The sequence below is a fragment of the Excalfactoria chinensis genome, chromosome 1 (genome assembly GCF_039878825.1).
Source record: "Excalfactoria chinensis isolate bCotChi1 chromosome 1, bCotChi1.hap2, whole genome shotgun sequence".
Lineage (NCBI taxonomy): Eukaryota > Metazoa > Chordata > Aves > Galliformes > Phasianidae > Excalfactoria > Excalfactoria chinensis.
In genome coordinates this window covers 183,523,574-183,531,403 of record NC_092825.1, presented here as the reverse complement: position 1 = coordinate 183,531,403, position 7,830 = coordinate 183,523,574, and positions in this window count along the sequence as shown.

Here is a 7,830-nt window from a genome sequence, read left to right as displayed (position 1 = left end):
CATGAGACACACGTAAAGCTGAGAGGGAGTGGACAGTTTCCTGTCCTTGGTACAGGGCGCTGCGTGCATTCTGCATGAGGAGACGCTCTATATTGGATTTCTGTGATGCAGGAAGAGAATGTGGTGTACGGTCATTCCTGGGCCTCCGTGTCCAAACTCAGGCCGCCGTAGGTATGGAACCCTGTAATTTTATCAGGCCCATCATTTTATCAGGCTCTGGAATCACAGTGTTTGCTTCTATGTCCTTCTTACTTTGAAAAGATGCTTTAGAGCCTGATGCTGTATGTTACAAGCCAGCAGTCTCCGCAATTCTTGTTGCATGTAATAATAGCCAGTTTATATTTATCTGTTCTTGGTTCAAAATCAGTCTTAATGTGAAATGGTTCCTCTACCTTTCCTGCACTGACTCTAAGAGCACAAGCAGACAGATTTATCACTGCTTGATCTGTTTTGCCAGACTAAGCCTGGCTAAACAAGCTCCGGTGGTGGGAAGTGTAAGGCTTTTAAATGCATCACTGGGAGGCTGTGCTGCCATAGGGCTTGCGCTTTCATCAGGTTTGGATGCCTCTGCAGGCCAGTGCAGAAGACGGACACCTTATCCTGATGTGCACGGGTAACTTTTCCCTGCCTGATCTCTCCTCCCACTCCTCTGAGGATTCCTCTGGGGCTTTGCAGACATTCAAAGCCTGTGAGGAATGCACTCCTCACCCCACATAACAGAAAACACACAGCAGAGCAGCACAGGCATCTCAGGGCCCCATGCTGCTCCCACCCCCAGCTGGGCAGGCAGTCTGAGGAGAGAGGAGCACATAATGAGAAGCATTTGCTGCCACAGCTATCTATAGTCTTTTGTTTAGGAGCAGGCAAGGCGTGGCCCTTGCTTCCTGACCTCAGAGATGGCGTCAGAGAACCCCGATGAGAAACAGGGAGTGCTCCAGAGCGAGGAGCCGCTGCTGAGCTGGAAGGTGTGGGACACCAGCATCCCTGAGAGGGACGTTCAGTGAGCGGTGCTGCCCTCACACAGAAGGGGGCACTGTGTTCACTGTCAGAGTCTGGCTTCGACTCGAGGTGGGCCAAAGATGGGACCTCCACATGGGCTGAACAGAGAAGCATTTCCCCTTATCTGTCCTATTGTTCTGGTCACTTGGATGCATGCTGCAGGTTATCGGTTGCATCACAGTTTCTGTATCAGCTTGCATCTGGGAGAAAGCTCTATGAATGATACTGAGATTACACATCTACACTGTGAGGAGAAGTAGGGCTATACATTAATGATATTGATACCTGCTTCTTTCTTTACCTATTTGTCTTGTTGCTCCCGAATACTGCAAGAGGGGAGGGCTGGACTCATCTGCTAATCTAGGATAATGTGGCAAAATCCCTAAGAACAGATTATATAAATCTCAGATCTCAATCCTGTTGTGATATTGTAGTAGCACAGAGGCCTTGGTTACAAGGCAAGGCCTTGTCAAGCTAAGGCCAATATGGCAAAATTTAGAGATGAGCAACATAACCTCTACGTCCTCAACACACATGCAGCTCCTGAGCGTACATCCTAAATACCTTACAAAAGGCAGCTATGACATCAAAAGCACTGGTTAACAAAAGTCCTGTGATTACAATCACAGGAACCAACTCCTAGCCATTTTTAAGAACCTGAAAAAACAATAATCCAATATATTGTAATCCACAATAACCCACTGTCAAGGAACCATAGGATGGTTTGAGTTGAAAGAGACCTTTCCCCTTCCACAAGAAACCCCCCTTCCACAAGACCAGGTTGCTCAAAGCCCCATCCCTGGAGGTGTTCAAGGCCAGGTTGGATGGGGCCCTGGGCAGCCTGGGCTGCCATTAAATGTGGAGGTTGGTGGCCCTGCCTGTGGTGGATGGTTGGAGCTTCACGATCCTTGAGGTCCCTTCCAACCCAAATTATTCCATGATTCTGTAATCCAGCCTGGCCTTGGATGCTTCCAAGAAGGAGGCAACCTTTCTGGGCAACCAATTCCAATGTTTCTCAATGCTCAGTGGAAACTTCTCTTTTTCAAAAATAACGACAGAAGTTTTGAAGGCAGCAAAAAATATTGATTCTGTTGATGGCAGAAGAAATTGGTAATTACCCTCTGTTTTTTAACAAATTACCCTCTGGTTTTTAACAAATTACCCTGAGGTTTTTAACAAAAATTAAAAAGCACAGGAAACTCTTATAAGGGATTTTAAAGGGTAGAAGGTGTGGTGTGCTTTGTTGCCATATAGAAACTGCAGTAGAGATGAGGTGAGGACATCGCTAAAACACCAAATTGGTGAAAGAATATTTGCAGCAGCGTTGTGATGGATTTAGATGCATGAATCAAGGAGGGTGCAAAGAACAGGCCGAGGAGATGTGAGGGCAAACAATACTGAGATGGGGTTTTGTTGTCTTTTGTTTTGCAGAGATCTTGGACCAAAGGATCATGGGGAATTACCTACACACTGACATTCATAAAATGCAAATGGCACGTGGTGGGAAATTCCTGGACACTTAACACAGTCCCAGCCCTAGGCAAAATGGCGGAAGGTTGTTGTTGCACATATGAGAGGGAGTGATGACTGTCATTAACTATACAAGCACTGTACCTTTCTGAGCAAGATAGTAACGAGTCTATAACACCAGTGGAGATATGGTGTTGTATTATGCCATTTGCTTTCCTGTTTTATTCCTTGCAGTACCGTGGTCTTCAAAAATCTCCTTGCTAATAGATTACAAAGATCAGGAAGTTATATTGTCAGTTCTGTGTTGAAGGGCACAAGCTTGATCTTAGGCAGAGCTATGGTCATGTCTTTCTTTAAAAATACCTCACCTGTCTGAAAAATGCCTTTAATGAAGTCTTCTCCTTGTGGGAAGGTGCTTTTCTACTTCAAGTGATACTGATCCCCACTCTGGCTTTCATCTTCTTGGTGGGAAGCACTCTTCATCTCACTTGACCTTTTATGAATAAACATGGATTGTGGCAAAGCACCCATGATACTCTGATACACCAATTACATCATTTTATGCTGCATTCCACTTATGTCGGTGTTATTCAAAGACCTCATCACGCCTTCTCAGTTTGCTTTCCCTCTCTAAACAACTCAAACTCATTTATTGTCTAGTGTTGGGCTTTTCAAAGAGAAATGAGCAATTACAATTTGGGAAGTTTCAGAAGTAACCTTTCTGCCTCTCTTTAAGGTCCCGCTGCACGAGGATGCTGTTCCTCTAGCCACTTAATATACAGACATAAGCAGCTCCAAGCTCCCTCTGCACACTAGGTAGGAGAACTCTGCCCTGCGCTTCTCTTGAAATGCAATAATTAAACATGGTCTGTTTCATAGCTTCTTCAGTGACTTAAAGACCTTCAAAATCTGACTGTTATGTTGTTTCCTCCTCAAATGTGTCTCAATTCTCCATCAAAAGTGAAAAGATCAAATTTTATATCTTCCAGGTAGAGAGTGTGTAAAAAGAAAAGGAATTTTGTCACATCAGAGACAGATAAGGGATTTTTATACAGCATTTGGCAGTAGTGCATGAAGAGCTGAATAAACACTGAGCAGTAATTCATAAACTTTGGGTTTAAAATCTGTTGCTGTGTATTACAATGGATAATTGTCATCCAGTAGGGCTGTTGTTTCTGTGAGAGTCCCACAGAGCACTTTGTGGTTACGGGCAAGTGGCTGTGTCCTGCAAAGCAGAAATTAAAGGATTCATTGATTACATTAGATGACCAATAAATTATGAGATCTCAGTTTTATTAGTTAGACTGAAATCTGTTTTGAAGAGGATACAAGAAGGGCAGTACTGTAAACAAAAAAGGATTAGCACTACATATGTGTATTTCATTAGTCTAATGATTACTGGCATAATGGCAGTGTCATGGGATAAGCACTTAAACCCGTCCTGACTGCAATGGCTGCCCAGGGAGGTGGTGGAGTCGCCATCCCTGGCGGTTTCAAGAGGCGTCTGGATGAGGAGCTACAAGAGATGGTTCAGTGGTTTGCTGCAGCTACAGTAATGGGAGGACGGTTGGACTGGCTGATCTTGTAGGTCCTTTCCAACCTTGTGATTCTGTGACTGTAAGGAGTTCTGGTTTGAGGTGTCCCCTATAATCAGAAAATAAAGGCAAACATTCTCTATAGTTTTAATATGGTTGCAAAGTTATCCAGAATGAATCTACAAAAGGGCTTTCAGAAAATGAATTCCAATTTGGACTTGGACTCTAAGCAAATTTTCTCATAGTCCTCAATGCATGATGCCTTCTGCACACCTCTTGCAGGTGCCTATTTCTTACATTGCCTGATGTTTCAGGGAGCAGCAGTATTACACAGACATGGTGCTGCTTTCCACAGATTTCAGCTCCTCATCCATGTGATGCTAAAACCAGAATCACGTTCACCAACTTCTTTGTAAGAGGCCCAGATGAGCAGGACTAGCAAAGGGAAAGTATTTCTCCAGTATCTTGACTCCCCATTTCTTCAACCGTCTATTCTGATTCATCTTGCTATTATCTCTACTTCCAGGAACTCATAACCTAATACAGACATCCAGCCAGCCTCCAAGGAGTTTATGATCCATTAATATGGCCTTGTTTATAGCATCTGAGCCAGGATGTCATCACACTGGGGCCCCACACATAGATGGCAAGGAGGAAGCAATATAAATCATGCTGGGCCATGCTTTCTTGTGGTGCAATCTCTACTTACCAGAAACTTCTGGCCTTTGTTCTGGGCTGGGAATGGTTTTTGTAATGGAGAGAGGCACTTTCTATTCTGAGTGGAGAAAGCAGCACCAGAAAAGGTTTTAATTATCTCTCATTTCAGAGAAGCCAGGATGCTGTACGATTGCAGGAGTTGATGAACAGTGCAGTCCCAGACCAGAGGAAGGATGCAGGAATGTTCTCATTCCAAAGGAAGGGAGTCTTTGTTGGGGGATGAGACCAGTTCTTAGTAAGATCCAGAACAGACGTGCTCCCAGGAGGAAATGACTCCCTTTCTCAGGCTTGGAACAGCAGAGTGAACAAAACACCTATTAGAAATGGAAGATGAAACGCAACGGACTTTTCTCACATTTCTCCATCTTTCAATTCTACTGAGATGACATTATACTGTGAAGAGTGGCACTCTAGTCTTGTCCTTATAACTCATCCTAAGGACTAATGTATAGCTTGGACTACTGTTGTTAATAGCAGAACCACAGAATTGAAGGGGTTGTGGGGGGACTCTTAGAGATCATTGAGTCCAACCTGCCTGCTAAAGCAGGTTGCCTGAGGTAGTTCACAAAGGAAGGCATCCAGATGGATCTTGGATATATCCAGAGAAGGAGAGTTCACAACATCTTTGGGCAGCCTGTTCTGGTGTTCTGCCACTCTCATAATGAAGAGGTTCTTCAGTTTGTTAGTGTGAAACTTCCTGTGTTCTAGTTTCTGCCTGTTGCCCCTTGTTCTATTGCTGCACACCACTGAAAAGTGTCCATCCCCAACAACTTGACTCTTGCACTTTAGATACTTGTAAACAGCTAAGAGATCCCCTCTCAGCCTTCTCTTCTCCACACTGAAGAGTTCAAAGTCTCTTCGCCTTTCCTCATAATGGAGATGCTGCATCCTCACTAGGGCAGAGTAGAGGCGAAAGATCACCTCCCTTGATGTACTGTCCTTGCTCTTAGTGCACCCCAAGATACCATTGTCTTTCTTGGCCAGCAGGGCACACTGCTGGCTCATGGCCATCCTGTTGTTCATCAGGATACCCAGGTCCTTCTCTTCAGTGTTCCTCTCCCACAGGTCATCCCCTAACCTGTACTGATGCATGTACTTGTTCCTCCCTGGGCACAAGACTCTACCCTTCCTCTTGTTAAACCTGATCAGGTTCCTCTCTGCAATATCCTTCAGTCTGTCCAGGTCTTGTTGAATGGCAGCACGGCCTTCTGGGCTATCAGCCACTCCTCTCAGCTTTGTACCATCAGCAAACATGCCGAGGGTGGACTCCATCCCTTCATCCAGGTCACAGATGAAGATGTTGAACAAGACCAGACCCAGCACTGACCCCTAGGGAACACTGCTAGTTACAGGACCCCAGCCAGACTCTGTGCCACTGATGACAACCCTCTGAGCTCTGTCAGCCAGTTCTCGATGCCCCTCACTTTCTAAGTTTCATAACAAGGATGTCATGGGAGACGGTGTCAAATGCCTTGCTGAAGTCAAGATACATAACATCCACTGCTCTCCATCTACCCTTCTCTTCCAATTGCCTGGAGATAGCATCCAGAACAAGCTGTCCAGGGACAGGCGTGAAGCTGACTGGCCTGTGGTTTCCCAGATTCTCCTTCTTGCCTTTTTTTAAGACTGGTGTGACATTGACTATCCTCCAGTCTTCAGGCATCTTTCCTGTTCTCCAAGACCTCTGAAAGATAAAAGAGGGTGGCTCAGCAGTTGCTTCTGCCAGCTCCCTCAGCACACACAGGACTCACATGTTCCTTAGTCTTCCTTTTATTGCTGGCATACTTAAAAACACCTCGCTTGTTATCCTTGACTTCCTTTGCCAAATTTAATTCTAAGTGGGCCTTGGCCTTCCTCACTGCATCCCTCCAGGCCCTAACAACATTCCTGTATTCTTCCTAGGCAGACAGGCCCTTTTTCCACATTTCACAGACTTTCTTCTCACCTTTGGGTTTATCCATGAGCTCCTTGCTCATCCATGCAGGCCTTCTACCAACTTTCCCCAATTCTTTACTCTTAGCTGTGCACCGATCTTGAGCTTGGAAGAAGTGGTGTTTAAATGCTGACCAGCTCCCTCAGGCCTCCTTGCTTTCCAATGCTCTAGCCCATAGGATACCTCCAAGTACGTCCTTGAAGAGGTCCGAGTTGGCAGTCCTACTTACTGCTTTGCTTCTTCCACACAAGATCCTGAACTCCATCATCTCGTAATTGCTGCATCTCAAGTTGCCTCCAGTCTTTATATCCCCAGCCAGCCCTTCCTTCTTAGTAAGAATAAGGTCCAGCAACATACTTCTTCTCATTGGCTCCTCCAGGTTGTAGGGAATGTTGCAAGCATGTGGAAAATACTCCTCTTAATTTTTATGCCTTGCATTGCAACTTTTCCTTCAGTGTAGCCTGGTAATGAAGCACTTTGGGTTCCTGGTATGAAAATTATCTGACCAGCATTTTTCTAAACACTTTGGAGGAGCATTTTTGTTTATGTGCTGTTCGTGTTCTTTCATTCCTCCTGTGCCAGTTCTCCATTTCATTACCTTTATTTGTTAGTGATTCACGTGGTTCTTGTGATTACATGATCTACAGTCTAATTTGGTGTGTAACTGAGTTTTATCTTCGGAACAGTAGGATTCAGATTAAACTGGGATAGTTACTAGCATTCATAAATCATAAAACCACAAAGAGACTTGGTTTTGTATCTTTTAAAACACGACATGGAACTTCTCTGAATTATCTTTTCCTTGACTTACACACGCTTTGGGAAAGAAGAGAAAGGAAGGAAGGGAGGAAGCAGGGGAGGGAGAAGGGAAGGGAGGGGTAGGGAGGAGGGAAGGAAGAAGGAAAGGATGGATGGGAGGGAGGGAGGGAGGGAGGGGAAGAAAAAGAAAGGAGGAAAGCCCCAGGCCTAAACACAGTACTCCAGATGGTGCCTCACAAGGGCAGAGTAGAGAGGGACAGTCACCTCTCTCTCCCTGCTTGCCACAGCTCTGTTAATGCAGCCCAGGATACTGTTGGCCTTCCAGGCTGTAGGCGCACACTGCAGGCTCATGTCCAGCTTTTTGTTCATCAGGACCCCCAAGATCTGCCACTCAGCTTGGTGTCATCAGCAGTCTTG